This window comes from Rhipicephalus microplus, chromosome 5 (assembly GCF_043290135.1).
Source record: "Rhipicephalus microplus isolate Deutch F79 chromosome 5, USDA_Rmic, whole genome shotgun sequence".
Classification (NCBI taxonomy): Eukaryota; Metazoa; Arthropoda; class Arachnida; order Ixodida; family Ixodidae; genus Rhipicephalus; species Rhipicephalus microplus.
The window spans coordinates 162378821-162395248 of record NC_134704.1 but is presented as its reverse complement, the minus strand read 5'-3'; the positions used below and the strand labels follow the sequence as shown (position 1 = coordinate 162395248).

The 16428-nt window shown below is 46.2% G+C and overlaps 3 non-coding genes across 3 annotated transcripts; all 3 read left to right on the top strand.

Annotated features, from left to right (window-relative positions):
* The first annotated feature begins 2901 nt into the window (after window positions 1–2901).
* Window positions 2902–2973, top strand: TRNAL-CAA (transfer RNA leucine (anticodon CAA)). The gene has a single exon. It is a non-coding gene; the product is annotated as a tRNA-Leu (tRNA).
* A 5856-nt stretch (window positions 2974–8829) lies between these two features.
* Window positions 8830–8901, top strand: TRNAW-CCA (transfer RNA tryptophan (anticodon CCA)). Its single transcript has one exon. It is a non-coding gene; the product is annotated as a tRNA-Trp (tRNA).
* Window positions 8902–12423: 3522 nt separating this feature from the next.
* TRNAW-CCA (transfer RNA tryptophan (anticodon CCA)) lies at window positions 12424–12495 on the top strand. Its single transcript has one exon. It is a non-coding gene; the product is annotated as a tRNA-Trp (tRNA).
* Window positions 12496–16428: the final 3933 nt, after the last annotated feature.

Genomic DNA, 16428 nt, shown 5'->3' with positions numbered 1-16428 from the left:
AATTCTCTTTTTATTGTTTTCAACTATCTTTCTACTTATTTGTCGGTCTACAATGACTTCTCTCTTTGCCTATGCTTCATCGACAGAAGGCCGAGCAATACATGCTACTGCGTGTGTGCGAACGGCTACACTAAGTCAACTCGGTGGCGACCCGGTAGGACGTCTGACTCCAGATCAGAAGGTTGCGTGTTAAAATCACGTCGATGTGAAGTTCTCCCTTTTGTTATTTTCATCTATCTGTCTATCTACTTATTTGTCTGTCTACAATGACTTGTCTCTTTACCTGTGCTTCATCGACAGAAGACCAAGCAAAACATGCTACCACGTGTGTGCGAACGGCTGCCCTGAGCGGACTCGGAGGTGCAACGGTAGCGCGTCTGACTCCAGATCAGTAGGCTAAATGTTCGAATCACGTCCGGGTCAAATTCTCTTTTTATTATTTTCATCTATCTGTCTATCTACTCATTTGTCTGTCTACAATGACTTGTCTCCTTACCTGTGCTTCATCGACAGAAGGCCGAGCAAAACATGCTACCGCGTGTGTGCGAACGGTTACTCTAAGCGGACTCAGTGGCGCAACTTTAGCACGTCCGACTCCAGATCAGAAGGTTGCGTGTTCGTATCGTGTCCGGGTCAAATTCTCTTTCTTATTATTTTCATCTGTCTATATACTTATTTGTCTGTCTACAATGACTTGTCTCTTTACCTGTGCTGCATCGACAGAAGGCCGAGCAAAACATGCTACCGCGTGTGTGCGAACGGCTACACAAAGTGGACTCGGTGGCGACGCGGTAGCACGTCCGACTCCAGATCAGAGGGTTGCGTGTTCGAATCAGGTCCGGGTCAATTCCTCTTTTTTATTATTTTCATCTATCTGTCTATCTACTTATCTGTATGTCTACAATGACTTGTCTCTTTACCTTTGCTTCATCGACAGAAGGCCGAGCAAAACATGCTACCACGTGTGTGCGAACGGCTACCCTAAGTGGACTCGGTGGCGAACTGTTAGCGCGTCCGACTCCAGATCAGAAGGTTGCGTGTTCGTATCGTGTCCGGGTCAAATTCTCTTTCTTGTTATTTTCATCTGTCTATCTACTTATTTGTCTGTCTACAACGACTTGTCTCTTTACCTGTGCTTCATCGATAGAAGGCCAAGCAAAACATGCTACCACGTGTGTGCGAACGGCTACCGTAAGCGGACTCGATGGCGGCACGGAAGCACGTCTGACTCCAGATCAGAAGGTTGCGTGTTCGAATCACGTCCGGGTAAAAGTCTCTCTTTACAATTTTCATCTATCTGTCTATCTACTTATTTGTCTGTCTACAATGACTCTTCTCTTTAGCTGTGCTTCTTCGACAGAAGGCCGAGCAAAACATGCTACCACGTGTGTGCGAACGGCCACCCTAAACGGACTCGGTGGCGACATGTTAGCATGTCTGACTACAGATCAGAAGGTTGCGAGTTTGAATCACGTCTGGATCAAATTTCCTTCTTTCTTATTTTCATCAATCTGTCTATCTACTTATTTGTCTGTCTACAATGACTTGTCTCTTTACCTGTGCTTCATCGACAGAAGGCCGAGCAAAACATGCTACCACGTGTGTGCGAACGGCTGCCCTGAGCGGACTCGGAGGTGCAACGGTAGCGCGTCTGACTCCAGATCAGTAGGTTAAATGTTCGAATCACGTCCGGGTCAAATTTTCTTTTTATTATTTTCATCTATCTGTCTATCTACTTATTTGTCTGTCTAAAATGACTTGTCCCTTTACCTGTGCTTCATCGACATAAGGCCGTGCAAAACATGCTACCACGTGTGGGCGAACGGCTACCCTAGGCGGACTCGGTGGCGCAAGCAACTTTAGCACGTCTGACTCCAGATCAGAAGGTTGCATGTTCTAATCACGTCCGCGTCAAATTCTCTTTTTAGTATTTTCATCTGTCTATCTACTTATTTGTCTGTCTACAATGACTTGTCTCTTTACCTGTGCTTCATCGACAGAAGGCCGAGCAAAACATGCTACCGCGTGTGTGCGAACGGCTACACTAAGTGTACTCGGTGGCGATACGGTAGCACGTCTGACTCCAGATCACAAGGTTGCGTGTTCGAATCAGGTCCGGGTCAAATCCTCTTTTTTTATTATTTTCATCTATCTGTCTATCTACTTATCTGTAAGTCTACAATGACTTGTCTCTTTACCTGTGCTTCATCGACAGAAGGCCGAGCAAAACATGCTACCACGTGTGTGCGAATGGTTACCTAACGGACTCGGTGGCGACACGGTAGCGCGTCTTACTACGGATCAGAGGGTTGCGTGTTCGAATCACGTCCGTGTTAGGTTCTCTTTTTTATTATTTTCATCTATCTGTCTATCTACTTATTTGTATGTCTACAACGAATTGTCTCTTTACCTGTGCTTCATCGATAGAAGGCCAAGCAAAACATGCTACCACGTGTGTGCGAACGGCTACCCTAAATGGACTCGGTGGCGAACTGTTAGCGCGTCCGACTCCAGATCAGAAGGTTGCGTGTTCGAATCGCGTCCAGGTCAAATTCTCTTTCTTATTATTTTCATCTGTCTATCTACTTATTTGTCTGTCTACAATGACTCTTCTCTTTAGCTGTGCTTCCTCGACAGAAGGCCGAGCAAAACATGCTACCACGTGTGTGCGAACGGCCACCCAAAACGGACTCGGTGGCGACATGTTAGCATGTCTGACTACACATCAGAAGGTTGCGAGCTTGAATCACGTCTGGATCAAATTTCCATTTTTCTTAGTTTCATCATTCTGTCTATCTACTTATTTGTCTGTCTACAATGACTTGTCTCTTTACTTGTGCTTCATCGACAGAAGGCCGAAAAAACATGCTACCACGTGTGTGCGAACGGCTACCCTAAGCGGACTCGGTGGCGCAACGGTAGCACGTCTGACTCAAGATCAGAAGGTTGCGTGTTCGAATCACGTCCGGGTCAAGTTCTCTTTTTATTATTTTCATCTGTCTATCTACTGATTTGTCTGTCTACAATGACTTCTCTCTTAACCTATGCTTCATCGACAGAAGGCCGAGCAATACATGCTACTGCGTGTGTGCGCACGGCTACACTAAGTCAACTCGGTGGCGACCCGGTAGGACGTCAGACTCCAGATCAGAAGGTTGCGTGTTCGAATCACGTCGATGTGAAGTTCTCTCTTTTGTTATTTTCATCTATCTGTCTATCTACTTATTTGTCTGTCTACAATGACTTGTCTCTTTACCTGTGCTTCATCGACAGAAGGCCGAGCAAAACATGCTACCACGTGTGTGCGAACGGCTGCCCTGAGCGGACTCGGAGGTGCAACGGTAGCACGTCTGACTCCAGATCAGTGGGTTAAATGTTCGAATCACGTCCGGGTCAAATTCTCTTTTTATTATTTTCATCTATCTGTCTATCTACTTATTTGTCTGTCTAAAATGACTTGTCCCTTTACCTGCGCTTCATCGACATAAGGCCGTGCAAAACATGCTACCACGTGTGTGCGAACGGCTACCCTAAACGGACTCGGTGGCGCAACTTTAGCACGTTTGATTCCAGATCAGAAGGTTGCGTGTTCTAATCACGTTCGCGTCAAACTCTCTTTTTAGTATTTTCATCTATCTGTCTATCTACTTATTTCTCTGTCTGCAATGACTTGTCCCTTTACCTGTGCTTCATCGACAGAAGGCCGAGCAAAACATGCTACCGCATGTGTGCGAACGGTTGCTCTAAGCGGACTCAGTGGCGCAACTTTAGCACGTCTGACTCCAGATCAGAAGGTTGCGTGTTCGAATCAAGTCCGGGTCAAATTCTTTTTTTTATTATTTTCATCTGTCTATTCACTTATTTGTCTGTCTACAATGACTTGTCTCTTTACCTGTGCTTCATCGACAGAAGGCCGAGCAAAACATGCTACCGTGTGTGTGCGAACGGCTACACTAAGTGTACTGTGTGGCGATACGGTAGCACGTCTGACTCCAGATCACAAGGTTGCGTGTTCGAATCACGTCCGGGTCAAATCCTTTTTTTTATTATTTTCATCTATCTGTCTATCTACTTATCTGTATGTCTACAATGACTTGTCTCTTTACCTGTGCTTCATCGACAGAAATCCGAGGAAAACAAGCAACCGCGTGTGTGCGAACGGCTAGGCTAAGTGGATTCGGTGGCGACACGGTAGCGCGTCTTACCCAGATCAGAGGGTTGCGTGTTCGAATCACGTACGTGTTAAGTTCTCGTTTTTGTTATTTTCATCTGTCTATCTACCTCTTTGTCTGTCTACAACGACTTGTTTCTTTACCTGTGCTTCATCGATAGAAGGCCGAGCAAAACATGCTACCACGTATGTGCGAACGGCTACCCTAAGTGGACTCGGTGGCGAACTGTTAGCGCGTCCGACTCGAGATCAGAAGGTTGCGTGTTCGAATCGCGTCCGGGTCAAATTCTCTTTCTTATTATTTTCATCTGTCTATCTACTTATTTGTCTGTCTACAATGACTTGTCTCTTTAGGTGTTCTTCATCGACAGAAGGCCGAGCAAATCATGCTACCACGTGTGTGCGAACGGCTACCCTGAACGGACGCGGTGGCGACACGGTAGCACGTCTGACTCCAGATCTGAAGGTTGCGAGTTTGAATCACGTCCGGGTCAAATTCGCTTATTTATTATTTTCATATATCTGTGTATCTACTTATTTGTCTGTCTACAAAGACTTGTCTCTTTACCTGTGTTTCATCGACAGAAGGCCGAGCAAATCATGCTACCACGTGTGTGCGAACGGCTACCCTAAACGGACGCGGTGGCGACACAGTAGCACGTCTGACTCCAGATCAGAAGGTTGCGAGTTTGAATCACGTCCGGGCGAAATTCGCTTATTTATTATTTTCATATATCTGTGTATCTACTTATTTGTCTGTCTACAAAGACTTGTCTCTTTACCTGTGTTTCATCGACAGAAGGCCGAGCAAATCATGCTACCGCGTGTGTGCGAACGGCTACCCTAAGCGGATTCGATGGCGACACGGTAGCACGTCTGACTCCAGATCAGAAGTTTGCGTGTTCGAATCACGTCCGGGTCAAATTCTCTTTTTATTATTTTCATCTATCTGTCTATCTACTTATTTGTCTGCCTAAAATGACTTGTCCCTTTACCTGTGCTTCATCAACATAAGGCGGTGCAAAACATGCTACCACGTGTGGGCGAACGGCTACCCTAATCGGACTCGGTGGCGCAAGCAACTTTAGCACGTCTGACTCCAGATCAGAAGGATGCGTGTTGTAATCACGTCCGCGTCAAATTCTCTTTTTAGTAATTTCATCTATCTGTCTATCTACTTATTTGTCTCTCTACAATGACTTGTCTCTTTACCAGTGCTGCATCGACAGAAGGCCGAGCAAAACATGCTACCGCGTGTGTGCGTACGGCTACACTAAGTGGACTCGGTGGCAACCCGGTAGCACGTCTGACTCCAGATCGGAAGGTTGCGTGTTCGAATCACGTCCGGGTCAAGCTCTCTTTTTATTATTTTCATCTGTCTATCTACTTATTTGTCTGTCTACAATGACATGTCTCTTTACCTGTGCTTCATCGACAGAAGGCCGAGCAAATCATGCTACCGCGTGTGTGCGAACGACTACACTAAGCGAATTCGATGGCGACACGGTAGCACGTCTGACTCCAGATCAGAAGGTTGCGTGTTCGAATCACGTCCGGGTAAAAGTCTCTCTTTATTATTTTCATTTATCTGTCTATCTACTTATTTGTCTGTCTACAATGACTCTTCTCTTTAGCTGTGCTTCCTCGACAGAAGGCCGAGCAAAACATGCCACCACATGTGTGCGAACGGCCACCCAAAACGGACTCGGTGGCGACATGTTAGCATGTCTGACTACACATCAGAAGGTTGCGAGCTTGAATCACGTCTGGATCAAATTTCCGTTTTTCTTATTTTCATCATTCTGTCTATCTACTTATTTGTCTGTCTACAATGACTTGTCTCTTTACCTGTGCTTCATCAACAGAAGGCCGAAAAAACATGCTACCACGTGTGTGCAAACGGCTACCCTAAGCGGACTCGTTGGCGATACGGTAGCGCGTCTGACTCCAGATCAGAAGGTTGCGTGTTCGAATCACGTCCGGGTCAAGTTCTCTTTTTATAATTTTCATCTGTCTATCTACTTATTTGTCTGTCTACAATGACATGTCTCTTTACCTGTGCTTCACCGACAGAAGGCCGAGAAAATCCTGCTACCGCGTGTGTGCGAACAGCTACCCTAAGCGGATTCGATGGCGACACGGTAGCACGTCTGACTCCAGATCAGAAGGTTGCGTGTTCGAATCTCGTCCGGGTAAAAGTCTCTTTTTATTATTTCCATCTATCTGTCTATCTACTTATTTGTCTGTCTAGAAGTACTCTTCTCTTTAGCTATGCTCCCTCGACAGAAGGCCGAGCAACGAATGCTACCACGTGTGTGCGAACGGCCACCCTAAACGGACTCGGTGGCGACATGTTAGCATGTCTGACTTCAGATCAGAAGGTTGCGAGTATGAATCACGTCTGAATCAAATTTCCTTTTTTCTTATTTTCATCAATCTGTCTATCTACTTATCTGTATGTCTAAAATGACTTGTCTCTTTACCTGTGCTTCATCGACAGAAGGCCGAGCAAAACATGCTACCACGTGTGGGCGAATGGTTACCTAACGGACTCGGTGGCGACACGGTAGCACGTCTGACTCCAGATCAGGTTGCGTGTTCGAATCACGTCCTGGTCAAATTCTCTTTTTTATTATTTTCATCTATTTATATTTTGATTTGTCTGTCTACGATGACTTGTCTCTTTACCTGTGCTTCATCGACAGAACGCCGAGCGAAACATGCTACCGCGTGTGTACGAACGGCTTTGCTAAGTGGACTCGGTGGCGACACGGTAGCACGTCTGACTCCAGATCAGAAGGTTGCGTGTTCGAATCACGTCCGGGTCAAAGTCTCTTTTTTATTATTTTCATCTATTAGTCTATCTACTTATTTGTCTGTCTACAATGACTTGTCTCGTTACCTGTGCTTCATCGACAGAAAGCCGAGCAAAACAAGCGACCGCGTGTGTGCGAACGGCTAGGCTAAGTGGATTCGGTGGCGACACGGTAGCGCGTCTTACCCAGATCAGAGGGTTGCGTGTTCGAATCACGTACATGTTAAGTTCTCGTTTTTGTTTTTTTCATCTGTCTATCTACCTCTTTGTCTGTCTACAACGACTTGTTTCTTTACCTGTGCTTCATCGATAGAAGGCCGAGCAAAACATGCTACCACGTGTGTGCGAACGGTTACCCTAAGTGGACTCGGTGGCAAACTGTTAGCGCGTCCGACTCGAGATCAGAAGGTTGCGTGTTCGAATCGCGTCTGCGTCAAATTCTCTTTCTTTTTATTTTCATCTGTCTATCTACTTGTTTGTCTGTCTACAAAGACTTGTCTCTTTACCTGTGTTTCATCGACAGAAGGCCGAGCAAATCATGCTACCGCGTGTGTGCGAACGGCTACCCTAAGCGGATTCGATGGCGACACGGTAGCACGTCTGACTCCAGATCAGAAGTTTGCGTGTTCGAATCACGTCCGGATCAAATTCTCTTTTTATTATTTTCATCTATTTGTCGATTTACCTATTTGTCTGTGTACAATGACTTGTCTCGTTACCTGTGCTTCATCGACGGAAGGCCGAGCAAAACAAGCTACCACGTGTGTGCGAACGGCTACGGTAAGTGGATTCGGTGGCGACACGGTAGCGCGTCATACTACGGATCAGAGGGTTGCGTGTTCAAATCACGTCCGTGTTAAGTTCTCGTTTTTGGTATTTTCATCTGACTATCTACCTCTTTGTCTGTCTACAACGACTTGTCTCTTTACCTGTGCTTCATCGATAGAAGGCCAAGCAAAACATGCTACCACGTGTGTGAGAACGGCTACCCTAAATGGACTCGGCGGCGAACTGTTAGCGCGTCCGACTCCAGATCAGAAGGTTGCGTGTTCGAATCGCGTCCGGGTCAAATCCTCTTTCATATTATTTTCATCTGTCTACCTACTTATTTGTCTGTCTACAATGACTTGTCTCTTTACCAGAGCTGCATCGACAGATGGCCGAGCAAAACATGCTACCGCGTGTGTGCGTACGGCTACACTAAGTGGACTCGGTGGCAACCCGGTAGCCACGTCTGACTCCAGATCGAAAGGTTGCGCGTTCGAGTCACGTCCGGGTCAAGCTCTCTTTTTATTATTTTCATCTGTCTATCTACTTATTTGTCTGTCTACAATGACATGTCTCTTTACCTGTGCTTCATCGACAGAAGGCCGAGAAAATCATGCTACCGCGTGTGTGCGAACGGCTACCCTAAGCGGATTCGATGGCGACACGGTAGCACGTCTGACTCCAGATCAGAAGGTTGCGTGTTCGAATCACGTCCGGGTAAAAGTCTCTTTTTATTATTTTCATCTATCTGTCTATCTACTTATTTGTCTGTCTACAAGTACTCTTCTCTTTAGCTATGCTCCCTCGACAGAAGGCCGAGCAACGCATGCTACCACGTGTGTGCGAACGGCCACCCTAAACGGACTCGGTGGCGACATGTTAGCATGTCTGACTCCAGATCAGAAGGTTGCGAGTATGAATCACGTCTGAATCAAATTTCCTTTTTTCTTATTTTCATCAATCTGTCTATCTACCTATTTGTCTGTCTACAATGACTTGTCTCTTTACCTGTGCTTCATCGACAGAAGGCCGAGAACACATGCTACCACGTGTGTGCGAACGGCTACCCTTAGCGGACTCGGTGGCGCAACGGTAGCGCGTCTGACTCCAGATCAGAAGGTTGCGTGTTCGAATCACGCCGGGGTCCAATTCTCTTTTTTATTGTTTTCAACTATCTGTCTACCTATTTGTCTGTCTACAATGACTTCTCTCTTAACCTATGCTTCATCGACAGAAGGCCGAGCAATACATGCTACTGCGTGTGTGCGCACGGCTACACTAAGTCAGCTCGGTGGCGACCCGGTAGGACGTCTGACTCCAGATCAGAAGGTTGCGTGTTCGAATCACGTCGATGTGAAGTTCTCTCTTTTGTTATTTTCATCTATCTGTCTATCTACTTATTTGTCTGTCTACAATGACTTGTCTCTTTACCTGTGCTTCATCGAAAGAAGGCCGAGCAAAACATGCTACCACGTGTGTGCGAACGGCTGCCCTGAGTGGACTCGGAGGTGCAACGGTAGCGCGTCTGACTCCAGATCAGTGGGTCAAAATGTTCGAATCACGTCCGGGTCAAATTCTCTTTTTATTATTTTCATCTATCTGTCTATCTACTTTTGTGTCTGTCTAAAATGACTTGTCTCTTTACCTGTGCTTCATCGACATAAGGCCGTGCAAAACATGCTACCACGTGTGTGCGAACGGCTACACTAAGCGGACTCGGTGGCGCAACTTTAGCACGTTTGATTCAAGATCAGAAGGTTGCGTGTTCTAATCACGTCCGTGTCAAACTCTCTTTTTAGTATTTTCATCTATCTGTCTATCTACTTATTTCTCTGTCTGCAATGACTTGTCCCTTTACCTGTGCTTCATCGACAGAAGGCCGAGCAAAACATGCTACCGCATGTGTGCGAACGGTTGCTCTAAGCGGACTCAGTGGCGCAACTTTAGCACGTCTGACTCCAGATCAGAAGGTTGCGTGTTCGAATCAAGTCCGGGTCAAACTCTTTTTTTATTATTTTCATCTGTCTATTCACTTATTTGTCTGTCTACAATGACTTGTCTCTTTACCTGTGCTTCATCGACAGAAGGCCGAGCAAAACATGCTACCGTGTGTGTGCGAACGGCTAAACTAAGTGTACTGTGTGGCGATACGGTAGCACGTCTGACTCCAGATCACAAGGTTGCGTGTTCGAATCACGTCCGGGTCAAATCCTCTTTTTTAATATTTTCATCTAACTGTCTATCTACTTATCTGTATGTCTACAATGACTTGTCTCTTTACCTGTGCTTCATCGACAGAAGGCCGAGCAAAACATGCTACCACGTGTGGGCGAATGGTTACCTAACGGACTCGGTGGCGACACGGTAGCACGTCTGACTCCAGATCAGGTTGCGTGTTCGAATCACGTCCTGGTCAAATTCTCTTTTTTATTATTTTCATCTATTTATCTTTTGATTTGTCTGTCTACGATGACTTGTCTCTTTACCTGTGCTTCATCGACAGAACGCCGTGCGAAACATGCTACCGCGTGTGTACGAACGGCTTCGCTAAGTGGACTCGGTGGCGACACGGTAGCACGTCTGACTCCAGATCAGAAGGTTGCGTGTTCGAATCACGTCCGGGTCAAATTCTCTTTTTTATTATTTTCATCTATTAGTATATCTACTTATTTGTCTGTCTACAATGACTTGTCTCGTTACCTGTGCTTCATCGACAGAAAGCCGAGCAAAACAAGCGACCGCGTGTGTGCGAACAGCTAGGCTAAGTGAATTCGGTGGCGACACGGTAGCGCGTCTCACCCAGATCAGAGGGTTGCGTGTTCGAATCACGTACATGTTAAGTTCTCGTTTTTGTTTTTTTCATCTGTCTATCTACCTCTTTGTCTGTCTACAACGACTTGTTTCTTTACCTGTGCTTCATCGATAGAAGGCCGAGCAAAACATGCTACCACGTGTGTGCGAACGGTTACCCTAAGTGGACTCGGTGGCGAACTGTTAGCGCGTCCGACTCGAGATCAGAAGGTTGCGTGTTCGAATCGCGTCTGGGTCAAATTCTCTTTTTTTTATTTTCATCTGTCTATCTACTTATTTGTCTGTCTACAAAGACTTGTCTCTTTACCTGTGTTTCATCGACAGAAGGCCGAGCAAATCATGCTACCACGTGTGTGCGAACGGCTACCCTAAACGGACGCGGTGGCGACACGCTAGCACGTCTGACTCCAGATCTGAAGGTTGCGAGTTTGAATCACGTCCGGGTCAAATTCGCTTATTTATTATTTTCATATATCTGTGTATCTACTTATTTGTCTGTCTACAAAGACTTGTCTCTTTACCTGTGTTTCATCGACAGAAGGCCGAGCAAATCATGCTACCACGTGTGTGCGAACGGCTACCCTAAACGGACGCGGTGGCGACACGCTAGCACGTCTGACTCCAGATCAGAAGTTTGCGTGTTCGAATCACGTCCGGATCAAATTCTCTTTTTATTATTTTCATCTATTTGTCGATTTACCTATTTGTCTGTGTACAATGACTTGTCTCGTTACCTGTGCTTCATCGACGGAAGGCCGAGCAAAACAAGCTACCACGTGTGTGCGAACGGCTACGGTAAGTGGATTCGGTGGCGACACGGTAGCGCGTCATACTACGGATCAGAGGGTTGCGTGTTCAAATCACGTCCGTGTTAAGTTCTCGTTTTTGGTATTTTCATCTGACTATCTACCTCTTTGTCTGTCTACAACGACTTGTCTCTTTACCTGTGCTTCATCGATAGAAGGCCAAGCAAAACATGCTACCACGTGAGTGAGAACGGCTACCCTAAATGGACTCGGCGGCGAACTGTTAGCGCGTCCGACTCCAGATCAGAAGGTTGCGTGTTCGAATCGCGTCCGGGTCAAATCCTCTTTCATATTATTTTCATCTGTCTACCTACTTATTTGTCTGTCTACAATGACTTGTCTCTTTACCAGAGCTGCATCGACAGATGGCCGAGCAAAACATGCTACCGCGTGTGTGCGTACGGCTACACTAAGTGGACTCGGTGGCAACCCGGTAGCCACGTCTGACTCCAGATCGAAAGGTTGCGCGTTCGAGTCACGTCCGGGTCAAGCTCTCTTTTTATTATTTTCATCTGTCTATCTACTTATTTGTCTGTCTACAATGACATGTCTCTTTACCTGTGCTTCATCGACAGAAGGCCGAGAAAATCATGCTACCGCGTGTGTGCGAACGGCTACCCTAAGCGGATTCGATGGCGACACGGTAGCACGTCTGACTCCAGATCAGAAGGTTGCGTGTTCGAATCACGTCCGGGTAAAAGTCTCTTTTTATTATTTTCATCTATCTGTCTATCTACTTATTTGTCTGTCTACAAGTACTCTTCTCTTTAGCTATGCTCCCTCGACAGAAGGCCGAGCAACGCATGCTACCACGTGTGTGCGAACGGCCACCCTAAACGGACTCGGTGGCGACATGTTAGCATGTCTGACTCCAGATCAGAAGGTTGCGAGTATGAATCACGTCTGAATCAAATTTCCTTTTTTCTTATTTTCATCAATCTGTCTATCTACCTATTTGTCTGTCTACAATGACTTGTCTCTTTACCTGTGCTTCATCGACAGAAGGCCGAGAACACATGCTACCACGTGTGTGCGAACGGCTACCTTTAGCGGACTCGGTGGCGCAACGGTAGCGCGTCTGACTCCAGATCAGAAGGTTGCGTGTTCGAATCACGCCGGGGTCCAATTCTCTTTTTTATTGTTTTCAACTATCTGTCTACCTATTTGTCTGTCTACAATGACTTCTCTCTTAACCTATGCTTCATCGACAGAAGGCCGAGCAATACATGCTACTGCGTGTGTGCGCACGGCTACACTAAGTCAGCTCGGTGGCGACCCGGTAGGACGTCTGACTCCAGATCAGAAGGTTGCGTGTTCGAATCACGTCGATGTGAAGTTCTCTCTTTTGTTATTTTCATCTATCTGTCTATCTACTTATTTGTCTGTCTACAATGACTTGTCTCTTTACCTGTGCTTCATCGAAAGAAGGCCGAGCAAAACATGCTACCACGTGTGTGCGAACGGCTGCCCTGAGTGGACTCGGAGGTGCAACGGTAGCGCGTCTGACTCCAGATCAGTGGGTCAAAATGTTCGAATCACGTCCGGGTCAAATTCTCTTTTTATTATTTTCATCTATCTGTCTATCTACTTTTGTGTCTGTCTAAAATGACTTGTCTCTTTACCTGTGCTTCATCGACATAAGGCCGTGCAAAACATGCTACCACGTGTGTGCGAACGGCTACACTAAGCGGACTCGGTGGCGCAACTTTAGCACGTTTGATTCAAGATCAGAAGGTTGCGTGTTCTAATCACGTCCGTGTCAAACTCTCTTTTTAGTATTTTCATCTATCTGTCTATCTACTTATTTCTCTGTCTGCAATGACTTGTCCCTTTACCTGTGCTTCATCGACAGAAGGCCGAGCAAAACATGCTACCGCATGTGTGCGAACGGTTGCTCTAAGCGGACTCAGTGGCGCAACTTTAGCACGTCTGACTCCAGATCAGAAGGTTGCGTGTTCGAATCAAGTCCGGGTCAAACTCTTTTTTTATTATTTTCATCTGTCTATTCACTTATTTGTCTGTCTACAATGACTTGTCTCTTTACCTGTGCTTCATCGACAGAAGGCCGAGCAAAACATGCTACCGTGTGTGTGCGAACGGCTAAACTAAGTGTACTGTGTGGCGATACGGTAGCACGTCTGACTCCAGATCACAAGGTTGCGTGTTCGAATCACGTCCGGGTCAAATCCTCTTTTTTAATATTTTCATCTAACTGTCTATCTACTTATCTGTATGTCTACAATGACTTGTCTCTTTACCTGTGCTTCATCGACAGAAGGCCGAGCAAAACATGCTACCACGTGTGGGCGAATGGTTACCTAACGGACTCGGTGGCGACACGGTAGCACGTCTGACTCCAGATCAGGTTGCGTGTTCGAATCACGTCCTGGTCAAATTCTCTTTTTTATTATTTTCATCTATTTATCTTTTGATTTGTCTGTCTACGATGACTTGTCTCTTTACCTGTGCTTCATCGACAGAACGCCGTGCGAAACATGCTACCGCGTGTGTACGAACGGCTTCGCTAAGTGGACTCGGTGGCGACACGGTAGCACGTCTGACTCCAGATCAGAAGGTTGCGTGTTCGAATCACGTCCGGGTCAAATTCTCTTTTTTATTATTTTCATCTATTAGTATATCTACTTATTTGTCTGTCTACAATGACTTGTCTCGTTACCTGTGCTTCATCGACAGAAAGCCGAGCAAAACAAGCGACCGCGTGTGTGCGAACAGCTAGGCTAAGTGAATTCGGTGGCGACACGGTAGCGCGTCTCACCCAGATCAGAGGGTTGCGTGTTCGAATCACGTACATGTTAAGTTCTCGTTTTTGTTTTTTTCATCTGTCTATCTACCTCTTTGTCTGTCTACAACGACTTGTTTCTTTACCTGTGCTTCATCGATAGAAGGCCGAGCAAAACATGCTACCACGTGTGTGCGAACGGTTACCCTAAGTGGACTCGGTGGCGAACTGTTAGCGCGTCCGACTCGAGATCAGAAGGTTGCGTGTTCGAATCGCGTCTGGGTCAAATTCTCTTTTTTTTATTTTCATCTGTCTATCTACTTATTTGTCTGTCTACAAAGACTTGTCTCTTTACCTGTGTTTCATCGACAGAAGGCCGAGCAAATCATGCTACCACGTGTGTGCGAACGGCTACCCTAAACGGACGCGGTGGCGACACGCTAGCACGTCTGACTCCAGATCTGAAGGTTGCGAGTTTGAATCACGTCCGGGTCAAATTCGCTTATTTATTATTTTCATATATCTGTGTATCTACTTATTTGTCTGTCTACAAAGACTTGTCTCTTTACCTATGTTTCATCGACAGAAGGCCGAGCAAATCATGCTACCACGTGTGTGCGAACGGCTACCCTAAGCGGACGCGGTGGCGACACGCTAGCACGTCTGACTCCAGATCAGAAGGTTGCGAGTTTGAATCACGTCCGGGCGAAATTCGCTTATTTATTATTTTCATATATCTGTGTATCTACTTATTTGTCTGTCTACAAAGACTTGTCTCTTTACCTGTGTTTCATCGACAGAAGGCCGAGCAAATCATGCTACCGCGTGTGTGCGAACGGCTACCCTAAGCGGATTCGATGGCGACACGGTAGCACGTCTGACTCCAGATCAGAAGTTTGCGTGTTCGAATCACGTCCGGGTCAAATTCTCTTTTTTAATTTTTTCATCTATCTGTCTATCTACTTATTTGACTATCTGCAATGACTTGTCCCTTTACCTGTGCTTCATCGACAGAAGGCCGAGCAAAACATGCTACAGAGTGTGTGCGAACAATTACTCTAAGCGGACTCAGTGGCGCAACTTTAGCACGTCTGACTCCAGATCAGAAGGTTGCGTATTCAAATCAAATCTGGGTCAAATTCTTTTTTTTATTATTTTCATCTGTCTATCCACTTATTTGTCTCTCTACAATGACTTGTCTCTTTACCTGTGCTTCATCGACAGAAGGCCGAGCAAAACAAGCTACCACGTGTGTGCGAACGGCTACGCTAAGTGGATTCGGGGGCGACACGGTAGCGCGTCATACTACGGATCAGAGGGTTGCGTGTTCAAATCACGTCCGTGTTAAGTTCTCGTTTTTGGTATTTTCATCTGACTATCTACCTCTTTGTCTGTCTACAACGACTTGTCTCTTTACCTGTGCTTCATCGATAGAAGGCCAAGCAAAACATGCTACCACGTGTGTGCGAACGGCTACCCTAAATGGACTCGGCGGCGAACTGTTAGCGCGTCCGACTCCAGATCAGAAGGTTGCGTGTTCGAATCGCGTCCGGGTCAAATCCTCTTTCATATTATTTTCATCTGTCTATCTACTTATTTGTCTGTCTACAATGACTTGTCTCTTTACCAGTGCTGCATCGACAGAAGGCCGAGCAAAACATGCTACCACGTGTGTGCGTACGGCTACACTAAGTGGACTCGGTGGCCACCCGGTAGCACGTCTGACTCCAGATCGAAAGGTTGCGTGTTCGAATCACGTCCGGGTCAAGCTCTCTTTTTATTATTTTCATCTGTCTATCTACCTATTTGTCTGTCTACAATGACATGTCTCTTTACCTGTGCTTCATCGACAGAAGGCCGAGCAAATCATGCTACCGCGTGTGTGCGAACGACTACACTAAGCGGATTCGATGGCGACACGGTAGCACGTCTGACTCCAGATCAGAAGGTTGCGTGTTCGAATCACGTCCGGGTAAAAGTCTCTCTTTATTATTTTGATCTATCTGTCTATCTACTTATTTGTCTGTCTACAAAGACTCTTCTCTTTAGCTGTGCTTCCTCGACAGAAGGCCGAGCAAAACATGCTACCACATGTGTGCGAACGGCCACCCAAAACGGACTCGGTGGCGACATGTTAGCATGTCTGACTACACATCAGAAGGTTGCGAGCTTGAATCACGTCTGGATCAAATTTTCTTTATTCTTATTTTCATCATTCTGTCTATCTACTTATTTGTCTGTCTACAATGACTTGTCTCTTTACCTGTGCTTCATCGACAGAAGGCCGAGAACACATGCTACCACGTGTGTGCGAACG